The following is a 12,635-nucleotide window of genomic DNA, read 5'->3' as shown; positions in this document are numbered from 1 at the left end:
ATTAATGTCTTAGTCCCCTCTCCCTTCGTCCCTGGATAGTCCACCCTCGCCGCCGACCATGGCCTAGTAGTCCTCACCCAGAACCCCACTGGACTGAGGAGCAGATCGGGACTGAAGGACAGCTCGGGACTGAGGCAGCTCGGGACTGAGGGGAAGCTCGGGAGTGAGAGAAAGCTCAGGAGTGAGGGAAAGCTCAGGAGTGAGAGGAAGCTCAGGAGTGAGAGGAAGCTCAGGAGTGAGAGGAAGCTCAGGAGTGAGAGGAAGCTCAGGAGTGAGAGGAAGCTCAGGAGTGAGAGGAAGCTCAGGAGTGAGAGGAAGCTCAGGAGTGAGAGGAAGCTCAGGAGTGAGAGGAAGCTCAGGAGTGAGAGGAAGCTCAGGAGTGAGAGAAAGCTCAGGCAGGTAGGTAGATCTACCAGATCCTGGCTGGCTGGTGGTCTCAGCAGATCCTGGCTGACTGGCAGATCCTGGCTGACTGGCAGATCCTGGCAGATCCTGGCTGACTGGCAGATCCTGGCTGACTGGCAGATCTGGAAGAGTCTGGTTGACTGGCAGATCTGGAAGAGTCTGGTTGACTGGCAGATCTGGAAGAGTCTGGTTGACTGGCAGATCTGGAAGAGTCTGGTTGACTGGCAGATCTGGAAGAGTCTGACTGACTGGCAGATCTGGCGACGCTGGGCAGACTGGCGACGCTGGGCAGACTGGCGGTGCTGGGCAGACTGGCGGCGCTGGGCAGACTGGCGGCGCTGGGCAGACTGGCGGCGCTGGGCAGACTGGCGGCGCTGGGCAGACTGGCGGGGCTGGGCAGACTGGCGGGGCTGGGCAGACTGGCGGGGCTGGGCAGACTGGCGGCGCTGGGCAGACTGGCGGCGCTGGGCAGACTGGCGGCGCTGGGCAGACTGGCGGCGCTGGGCAGACTGGCGACGCTGGGCAGACTGGTGACGCTGGGCAGACTGGCGACGCTGGGCAGACTGGCGACGCTGGGCAGACTGGGGGCACTGGCGTTGCTGGGCAGACTGGCGGCACTGGCTGCTCCATATTGTCTGACAGCTCTGGCGGCTTCTTACAGACTGACAGCTCTGGTGGCTCCGTGCTGACTGGCAACCCCTTGCAGACTGGCAGCCCCTTGCAGACTGGCAGCTCCTTGCAGACTGACAGCTCCGTGCAGACTGACAGCTCCGTGCAGACTGACAGCTCCGTGCAGACTGACAGCTCCGTGCAGATTGACAGCTCCGTGCAGACTGACAGCTCTGGCTGCTCCATGTAGACTGGCAGCTCCTTGATGACTGGCATCTCTGGCTGCTCCATGCAGACTGACAGCTCTGGCTGCTTCATGTAGACTGGCTGCTTCATGCAGACTGGCAGCTCGGGCTGCTCCATGCAGACTGACATCTGTCTGCGCTAAACAGGCGGGAGAATCCAGCAGCGCAGGAGAGGAGAGAGACTCTGGTTGCGCTGAACAGGCGAGGCGCACTGAAGGCCTGGTGCGTGGTGCTGGTACTGGTGTTACTGGACCGAGGACACGCACAGGAAGCCTGGTGCGGGGAGCTGCTACCGGAGGACTGGAGTGTGGAGGTGGCACAGGATGGGCTAGACCGTGAAGGCGTACTGGAGATCTTGAGAGCAGTGTTGGCACAGGACGTGCAAGGCTAGGGATGTGTACAGGAGGCCTGGTACGTGAGGCTGGCACCAACTTCACCAGCCGACTAACACCTCAGGACGAGTATGGAGCGCTAACCCAGGTGCCATCAAATCCGACACGTTCCGTCGGGCGAATTCCATGCAAAAAGCACCAACACAGCAACTCCCTCATTTCTCTCTCCTCCAATTTCCCCATTAACTCCTTCACGGTCTCTGTTTCGCTCACCTCCAACACCGGCTCTGGTTCGGGTCTCCTCCTAGGCTCCTCACGATAAACAGGGAGAGTTGGCTCAGGTCTGACTCCTGACTCTGCCACACTCTCCCTGAGCCCCCCCCCCCAATACATTTTTGGGGCTGATTCTCAGGCTTCCTTCCGAGTCACCGTGCTGCCTCCTCATTACGGCGCCTCTTCGCTCTCGCCGCCTCCAGTTCCTCTTTGGGGCGGCGATATTCTCCAGGCTGAGCCTAGGGTCCTTCTCCGTTTAGGATTTCCTCCCATGTCCAGAACTCCTTATAGCGCCTCTCCTCTTTGGGCTGCTCCTGCCTGTTGACACGCTGCTTGGTCCGTTGGTGGTGGGTGATTCTGTTACGTTTTTCTAGTAGTGATGAAGGAGAGTCGGACCAAACTGCAGCGTGTCGATTGCGATCCATATTTATTAAACAAAACGTAAACACGAATAAACAATAAACACTACAAAACAAATAAATGTAATGAAAACCGAAAACAGCCTATCTAGTGCAAACTAACAGAGAGTACAAGTAAGACACTAAGGACAATCACCCACGATAAACTCAAAGAATATGGCTGCCTAAATATGGTTCCCAATCAGAGACAACGATAAACACCTGCCTCTAATTGAGAACCACTCCAGACAGCCATAGACTTTGCTAGATAACCCTACTAGCAACAATCCCAATACCACCACCAAAACCCCAAGACAAACACACCACAATTACAAAAACCCCATGCCACACCCTGGCCTGACCAAATACATAAAGATAAACACAAAATACTTTGACCAGGGCGTGACAGCTGTCTTGTAGTATTACTGAACAGCCTTTTAACACAGGCTTTCTTTTCACTTTGTCATATAGGCCAGTAATATGGAGTGAACGAAATGTTGTTGATCCCTTTGTATTTTCAAGTATTGTGGAAAACCCACCTCAGTCGTCTAAATGCCAAAAACCCCCACACCAAAAAACATTTTAATGCCAAAAACCCCCACACCAAAAAACATTTTAATGCCAAAAACCCCCACACCAAAAAACATTTTAATGTCAAAAAACCCCACACCAAAAAACATTTTAATGCCAAAAAAAACCACACCAGAATGGCTTTCCGAGAGGTGTTGGGTGTGTGAGTGGTCTAGTCTCAGTCATGACTTAAATTTGCTTAAAAATTCCTAGTTTAAATATAGCTGTCCATCAATGATCCCCCAAACAAATTTACTGAGCCTGAGCAGCTTAATGGATAGATGTTGTCCTAAGAGTTGGTAGAATCTTATTGAAAATGATTCACAGCTGTAATAGCTGCCAAAGATGCTTCCAGCAAGTATTAACTTAGTGTAGACTTATCCAATTATGATATTTAAATTGAGAAAATATTGATTAATAAAAATAAAAAATGTGTATAACTTTCTTTTACTTTAAAATGTGGAGTAGATTGTTTAGAAATGTTGGGAACACATACAGTACACAGACATACACACATACAGTACAGCACACACACATACAGTACACACACATACATACACACACATACACTCATACAGTAGTATACAACCCTAAATCTGTAAACAAGTGCACCCTCAGACGTTATCCTGACCAACTGGCCCTCCAAATACACCTCCGCTGTCTTCAATCAGGAGCTCAGCGATCACTGCCTCATTGCCTGTATCCGCTACGGGTCCGCAGTCAAACGACCACCCCTCATCACTGTCAAACGCAATTTGCATCACTGTCAAACGAAATTTGCATCCTGTAGCTCTAACTCCAAAATGTTCTGGGACACTGTAAAGTCCATGGAGAACAAGAGCACCTCCTCCCAGCTGCCCACTGCACTGAGGCTAGGTAACACGGTCACCACTGATAAATCCATGATAATCCAAAACTTCAACAAGCATTTCTCAACGGCTGGCCATGCCTTCCTCCTGGCTACTTCAGCCTCGGCCAACAGCTCCGCACCCCCCCCGCAGCTACTCGCCCAAGCCTCCCCAGCTTCTCCTTTACCCAAATCCAGATAGCAGATGTTCTGAAAGAGCTGCAAAAGCTGGTCTTGACAATCTGGACCCTCTATTTCTGAAACTGTCGCAACCCCTATTACCAGCCTGTTCAACCTCTCTTTCATATCGTCTGAGATCCCCAAGGATTGGAAAGCTGCCGCAGTCATCCCCCTCTTCAAAGGGGGAGACACCCTGGACCCAAACTGTTACAGACCTATATCCATCCTGCCCTGCCTATCTAAGGTCTTCGAAAGCCTAGTCAACAAACAGATCACTGACCATCTCGAATCCCACCATACCTTCTCCGCTGTGCAATCTGGTTTCCGAGCCGGTCACGGGTGCACCTCAGCCACGCTCAAGGTACTAAACGATATCATAACCGCCATCGATAAAAGACAGTATTGTGCAGCCGTCTTCATCGACCTGGCCAAGGCTTTCGACTCTGTCAATCACCATATTCTTATCGGCAGACTCAGTAGCCTCGGTTTTTCTAATGACTGCCTTGCCTGGTTCACCAACTACTTTGCAGACAGAGTTCAGTGTGTCAAATCGGAGGGCATGTTGTCCTCTGGCAGTCTCTATGTGGGTGCCACAGGGTTCAATTCTCAGGCCGACACTTTTCTCTGTATATATCAATGATGTTGCTCTTGCTGCGGGCGATTCGCTGATCCACCTCTACGCAGACGACACCATTCTGTATACTTCTGGCCCTTCCTTGGACACTGTGCTATCTAACCTCCAAACGAACTTCAATGCCATACAACACTCATTCCGTGGCCTCCGAATGCTCTTAAACACTAGTAAAACCAAAAATGCATGCTTTTCAACCGTTCGCAGCCTGCACCCGCACGCCCGACTAGCATCACCACCCTGGATGGCTCCGACCTAGAATATGTGGACATCTATAAGTACCTAGGTGTCTGGCTAGACTGTAAACTCTCCTTCCAGACTCATATCAAACATCTCCAATCTAAAATCAAATCTAGAGTTGGCTTTCTATTCCGTAACAAAGCCTCCTTCACTCACGCCGCCAAACTTACCCTAGTAAAACTGACTATCGTACCGATCTTCGACTTCGGCGATGTCATCTACAAAATAGCTTCCAATACTCTACTCAGCAAACTGGATGCAGTTTATCACAGTGCCATCCGTTTTGTTACTAAAGCACCTTATACCACCCACCACTGCGACCTGTATGCTCTAGTCGGCTGGTCCTCGCTACATATTCGTCGCCAGACCCACTGGCTCCGGGGTCATCTACAAGTCCATGCTAGGTAAAGCTCCGCCTTATCTCAGTTCACTGGTCACGATGGCAACACCCACCTGTAGCACGCGCTCCAGCAGGTGTATCTCACTGATCATCCCTAAAGCCAACACCTCATTTGGCCGCCTTTCCTTCCAGTTCTCTGCTGCCTGTGACTGGAACGAATTGCAAAAATCGCTGAAGTTGGATACTTTTATCTCCCTCACCAACTTTAAACATCTGCTATCTGAGCAGCTGTACAGAGTCCATCGGTAAATAGCCCACCCAATTTACCTACCTCATCCCCATACTGTTTTTATTTATTTACTTTTCTGCTCTTTTGCACACCAGTATCTCTACCTGCACATGACCATCTGATCATTTATCACTCCAGTGTTAATCTGCTAAATTGTAATTATTCGCCTACCTCCTCATGCCTTTTGCACACAATGTATATAGACTCTTTTTTTTCTTTTTTCTACTGTGTTATTGACTTGTTTATTGTTTACTCCATGTGTAACTCTGTGTTGTTGTCTGTTCACACTGCTATGCTTTATCACCATAATTAGCAAATAAATTCATAAAAAATCCTACAATGTGATTTTCTGGAATTTTTTTCCTCATTTTGTCTGTCATAGTTGAAGTGTACCTATGATGAAAATTACAGGCTTCATCTTTTTAAGTGGGAGAACTTTCACAATTGGTGGCTGACTAAATACTTTTTTGCCCCACTGTATGTTGTCCCTCCTTACCATTTGAACATTATTTACCCAACAATACATAACAGTGTACAACAGTCTGTGACGCATCCCTCTCAGTGTGTGTGTGTGTGTGTTTGCACGCTTTCTTTGTCCTCTCTCTGTGTAGGTCCTTACAGGGAGGTACATACCACCACTTCGATGTCCTCTCTCTGTGTAGGTCCTTACAGGGAGGTACATACCACCACTTCTATGGCCGTGGCAGCGGGGAAATGTAATTCCACATTTTGCAGATCAAAGCCCATTGTATTCCACACACTCTATTCTAACCTATTATCTCACATGAACAAACATATGGCGGCTCTCTGCTATGGTTGTTGTGTAATTAATAGGCATGGTGGGGCAATTAAAACAGGGAGGCTTTATGAGCCTGCTGATTAAGATATTTAAAACATGAATTTCAATGAATGTCTGCCCATACCCTGGGCCCTCTTGCTTTTTCTCTGTGTCTCTGAGTTTGTTTATTTGTGTAAAAGAGAAAGAGAGAGAGATTTGGGTGTGTGTGAGAGGTGGGTTTCTCTTTTTCTTCTTGCTTTTCTGTGCTTTTCTTGCTTTTCTGTGTGTGTTTATGAGTGTCTAACACAAAACCACAACAATTGAGCAATTATCCTTGAATTTACCCATAAGTAATTCATTCCAGCATTACCAGAATAGCGTTGCTGGAATCATTTGCTGGAGGATTTCACAGCATTAAACAGGTCGGCATTAATACCGCGCTAACTGACTGCGGGCGGGTAACTGTACAGAGAGAGGCGGTCCTCAACCGTTTTCAATAGAAACGATTAACGTGTAGAGCCAGCGGTCTTTAAGTCTATTCCACAGGGGAAGGATTGATGCAGATTCCCATTGCAAGCCATATTCAGCCCCTTAATTGGTACAATTAGTTATCAGGGATACTGTATGTATGTAAAAGTCTGCCTGTCCACAGATAAAGTCCACTCCAGTTACTCCTGGGCAGAGGTTAACAATTGTGTTCCCCACAGTGGAGTTTAATTCACATGATTGAGAGGCCTAATGCCAGTAATGCTGACACCAGAATGAATAACATGCTTAGGGTGCAGGCTGGCTGTTGACACATAGCCCAGACAGAAACCAGGAAGAATGGGCGAGCGCACACACACGCACCTACACACACACGCATGCACAGGCCTTTATGAATCAGTGTTGTGACCCTGGTGTGTAGACATGAATAGGGCATTTGCATTACAGAGCCACAGAGTGTAGTGTGTATCTATGTGTTCAGTAAAGCTGGTACATCATGGGGTTAGGCCAGAGAGGTACAGTTGAAGTCGGAAGTTTACATACACTTAGGTTGGAGTCATTCAAACTCGTTTTTCAACCACTCCACAAATTTCTTGTTAACCTGCCTAGGACTGGGGTTCCGCTAGCGGACAGCCAACATCTGTGAAATCGCCAACAGCCAATGAAATTGCAGGGCACCAAATACAAAATCAACAGAAATCTCATAAATCTAATTTCTCAAACATACAAGTATTAGGCACCATTTTAAAGATCAAATTCTTGTTAATCCAGCTAGTGTCTGATTTCAAAAAAGTTTTACAGTGAAAGCTACACAAATGATTATGTTAGGTCACCACCAAGCCACAGAAAAACCTATCCAAAGAGAGGAGTCACAAAAAGCACAAAGAGATAAAATAAATCACTAACCTTTGATGTCCTTCATCAGATGACACACATAGGACTTCATGTTACATAGTGCATATTTATATCAAGAAATCTAATTTTACATTGGCGCATTAAGTTCAGTAGTTCTAAAACATGCGGTGATTGTGCAGAGAGCCACATGAATACACAGAAATACTCATTATAAATGTCGATGAAAATTCTAGTGTTATGCATGGAACTTTAGATACACTTCTCCTTAATGCAACCGCTGTGTCAGATTTTTAAAAAACATTATGCTTTTTCCGTAATCTGAGAACGGCGCTCAGAGCCCAAACCAGCCAGAGAAATATCCGCCATGTTGAGTAGTCAACATTATTCATAAATAGCATTATAAATATTCACTTACCTTTGATGACCTTCATCAGAATGCACTCCCAGGAATCGCAGTTCCACAATAAATGCTTGTTTTGTTCAATAATGTCCATCATTTATGTCCAGTTATGTCCAATAGCTTATTTTGTTAGGGCTTTTGGTAAACAAATCCAAAAAAGCGATCTGGTCCAGTCGGACGAAACGTTCAAAAAGTTATATTACAGGTCGAAGAAACTTGTCAAACTAAGTATAGAATCAATCTATAGGATGTTTTTATCATAAAAGTTCAATAATGTTCCAACCGGAGAATTCCATTCTGTAGAAAAGCCATGGAACGAGAGCTAAATCTCTTGTGACCGCTCGTCATGAGGCTGTGACACTGCCAGACCACTGACTCAAAGAGCTCTCATCCGGTCCCACTTCACAGTAGAAGCCTCATTCAAGTTTCTAAAGACAGTTGACATCTAGTGGAAGCCTTAGGAAGTGCATATTGACCCATATCCCACTGTGTATTGGATAGGGCTGAGTTCAAAAACTACAAACCTCAGATTTCCCACTTCCTGTTGGGATTTTTTCTCAGGTTTTTGCCTGCCATACGAGTTCTGTTATACTTTTTTTATTTTTTATTTTTATTTATTTCACCTTTATTTAACCAGGTAGGCTAGTTTAGAACAAGTTCTCATTTGCAACTGCGACCTGGCCAAGATAAAGCATAGCAGTGTGAACAGACAACACAGAGTTACACATGGAGTAAACAATTAACAAGTCAATAACACAGTAGAAAAAAAGGGGGAGTCTATTTACATTGTGTGCAAAAAGGCATGAGGAGGTAGGCGAATAATTACAATTTTGCAGATTAACACTGGAGTGATAAATGATCAGATGGTCATGTACAGGTAGAGATATTGGTGTGCAAAAGAGCAGAAAAGTAAATAAATAAAAACAGTATGGGGATGAGGTAGGTGAAAATGGGTGGGCTATTTACCAATAGACTATGTACAGCTGCAGCGATCGGTTAGCTGCTCAGATAGCAGATGTTTGAAGTTGGTGAGGGAGATAAAAGTCTCCAACTTCAGCGATTTTTGCAATTCGTTCCAGTCACAGGCAGCAGAGTACTGGAACGTAAGGCAGCCAAATGAGGTGTTGGCTTTAGGGATGATCAGTGAGATACACCTGTTGGAGCGCGTACTACGGATGGGTGTTGCCTTCGTGACCAGTGAACTGAGATAAGGCAGAGCTTTAACTAGCATGGACTTGTAGATGACCTGGAGCCAGTGGGTCTGGCAACGAATATGTAGCGAGGGCCAGCCGACTAGAGCATACAAGTCACAGTGGTGGGTGGTATAAGGTGCTTTAGTGACAAAACGGATGGCACTGTGATAAACTGCATCCAGTTTGCTGAGTAGAGTGTTGGAAGCAATTTTGTAGATGACGTCGCCGAAGTCGAGGATCGGTAGGATAGTCAGTTTTACTAGGGTAAGTTTGGCGGCGTAAGTGAAGGAGGCTTTGTTGCGGAATAGATAGCCGACTCTTGATTTGATTTTCGATTGAAGATGTTTGATATGAGTCTGGAAGGAGAGTTTACAGTCTAGCCAGACACCTAGGTACTTATAGATGTCCACATATTTAAGGTCGGAACCATCCAGGGTGGTGATGCTAGTCGGGCATGCGGGTGCAGGCAGCGATCGGTTGAAAAGCATGCATTTGGTTTTACTAGCGTTTAAGAGCAGTTGGAGGCCACGGAAGGAGTGTTGTATGGCATTGAAGCTCGTTTGGAGGTTAGATAGCACAGTGTCCAAGGACGAGCCAGAAGTATATAGAATGGTGTCGTCTGCGTAGAGGTGGATCAGGGAAATCGCCCGCAGCAAGAGCAACATCATTGATATATACAGAGAAAAGAGTCGGCCCGAGAATTGAACCCTGTGGCACCCCCATAGAGACTGCCAGAGGACCGGACAGCATGCCCTCCGATTTGACACACTGAACTCTGTCTGCAAAGTAATTGGTGAACCAGGCAAGGCAGTCATCCGAAAAACCGAGGCTACTGAGTCTGCCGATAAGAATATGGTGATTGACAGAGTGGAAAGCCTTGGCAAGGTTGATGAAGACGGCTGCACAGTACTGTCTTTTATCGATGGCGGTTATGATATCGTTTAGTACCTTGAGTGTGGCTGAGGTGCACCCGTGACCGGCTCGGAAACCAGATTGCACAGCGGAGAAGGTACGGTGGGATTCGAGATGGTCAGTGACCTGTTTGTTGACTTGGCTTTCGAAGACCTTAGATAGGCAGGGCAGGATGGATATAGGTCTGTAACAGTTTGGGTCCAGGGTGTCTCCCCCTTTGAAGAGGGGGATGACTGCGGCAGCTTTCCAATCCTTGGGGATCTCAGACGATATGAAAGAGAGTTTGAACAGGCTGGTAATAGGGGTTGCGACAATGGCGGCGGATAGTTTCAGGAATAGAGGGTCCAGATTGTCAAGCCCAGCTGATTTGTACGGGTCCAGGTTTTGCAGCTCTTTCAGAACATCTGCTATCTGGATTTTGGTAAAGGAGAACCTGGAGAGGCTTGGGCGAGTAGCTGCGGGGGGGGCGGAGCTGTTGGCCGAGGTTGGAGTAGCCAGGCGGAAGGCATGGCCAGCCATTGAGAAATGCTTGTTGAAGTTTTCGATAATCATGGATTTATCGGTGGTGACCGTGTTACCTAGCCTCAGTGCAGTGGGCAGCTGGGAGGAGGTGCTCTTGTTCTCCATGGACTTCACAGTGTCCCAGAACTTTTTGGAGTTGGAGCTACAGGATGCAAACTTCTGCCTGAAGAAGCTGGCCTTAGCTTTCCTGACTGACTGCGTGTATTGGTTCCTGACTTCCCTGAACAGCTGCATATCGCTGGGACTATTCGATGCTATTGCAGTCCACCACAGGTTGTTTTTGTGCTGGTCGAGGGCAGTCAAGTCTGGAGTGAACCAAGGGCTGTATCTGTTCTTAGTTCTGCATTTTTTGAACGGAGCATGCTTATCTAAAATGGTGAGGAAGTTACTTTTAAAGAATGACCAGGCATCCTCAACTGACGGGATGAGGTCAATGTCCTTCCAGGATACCCGGGCCAGGTCGATTAGAAAGGCCTGCTCACAGAAGTGCTTTAGGGAGCGTTTGACAGTGATGAGGGGTGGTCGTTTGACTGCGGCTCCGTAGCGGATACAGGCAATGAGGCAGTGATCGCTGAGATCCTGGTTGAAGACAGCGGAGGTGTATTTGGAGGGCCAGTTGGTCAGGATGACGTCTATGAGGGTGCCCTTGTTACTCACAGACATCAAACAGTTTTAGAAACGTCAGAGTGTTTTCTATCCAATAGTAATAATAATATGCATATATTAGCATCTGGGACTGAGTAGGAGGCAGTTCACTCTGGGCACGCTATTCATCCAAAAGTGAAAATGCTGCCCACTATCCCAAAGAAGTTTTAACAAACTATAGTTTTGGCAAGTCAGTTAGGACATCTACTTTGTGCATTACAAGTAATCTTTCCAACAATTGTTTACAGACAGATTATTTCACACATAATTCACTGCATCACAATTCCAGTGGGTCAGAAGTGTACATACACTAAGTTGACTGTTCCTTTGAACAGCTTGGAAAATTCCAGAAAATTATGTCATGGCTTTAGAAGCTTCTGATTGACTCAAATGATGTCAATTAGCCTATTGGAGGTGTACCTGTGGATGTATTTCAAGGCCCACCTTCCAACTCAGTGCCTCTTTGCTTGACATCAAGAGAAAAATCAAAAGAAATCAGCCAAGACCTCAGAAAAAATTGTAGACCTCCACAAGTCTGGTTCATCCTTGGGAGCAATTTCCAAATGCCTGAAGGTACCACGTTCATCTGTACAAACAATAGTACGCAAATATAAACAATGGGACCACGCAGCCGTCTTACCGCTCAGGAAGGTGATGCGTTCTGTCTCCTAGAGATGAATGTACTTTGGTGCGAAAAAAGTGCAAATCATTCCCAGAACAACATCAAAGGACCTTGTGAAGATGCTGGAGGAAACAGGTACAAAAGTATATATATCCACAGTAAAATGAGTCCTATATCAATATAACCTGAAAGGCCACTCAGCAAGGAAGAATCCACTGCTCCAAAACTTCCATAAAAAAGACAGACTACGGTTTGCAAATGCACATGGGGTCAAAGATCATACTTTTTGGAGAAATGTCCTCTGGTCTGATGAAACAAAAATAGAACTATTTGGCCATAATGACCATCATTATGTTTGGAGGAAAAAGGGGGAGGTTTGCAAGCCGAAGAACACCATCCAAACCGTGAAGCATGAGGCTTAAGGACAACAAAGTCAAGGTATTGGAGTGGCCAGCACAAAGCCCTGACCTCAATCCTATAGAAAGTTTGTGGGCAGAACTGAAAAAGTGTGTGCGAGCAAGGAGGCCTAGAAACCTGACCCAGTTACACCAGCTCTGTCAGGAGTAATGGGCACAAATTCACCCGACTTATTGTGGGAAGCTTGTGGAAGGCTACCCGAAACGTTTGACCCAAGTTAAACAATTTAAATGCAACCCTAACAAATACTAATTGAGTGTATGTAAACTTCTGACCCACTGGGAATGTGATGAAACAAATAAAAGCTGAAATAAATCAATCATTCTCTCTACTATTATTCTGACATTTCACATTCTTAAAATAAAAGTGGTGATCCTAACTGACCTAAGACAGGGACTTTTTACTAGGATTAAATGTCAGGAATTGTGAAAAATTGAGTTGAAATG

The sequence above is a fragment of the Oncorhynchus kisutch genome, linkage group LG13, assembly GCF_002021735.2.
Source record: "Oncorhynchus kisutch isolate 150728-3 linkage group LG13, Okis_V2, whole genome shotgun sequence".
Taxonomy (NCBI): Eukaryota; Metazoa; Chordata; class Actinopteri; order Salmoniformes; family Salmonidae; genus Oncorhynchus; species Oncorhynchus kisutch.
Note: the sequence above shows the minus strand (reverse complement) of the source record.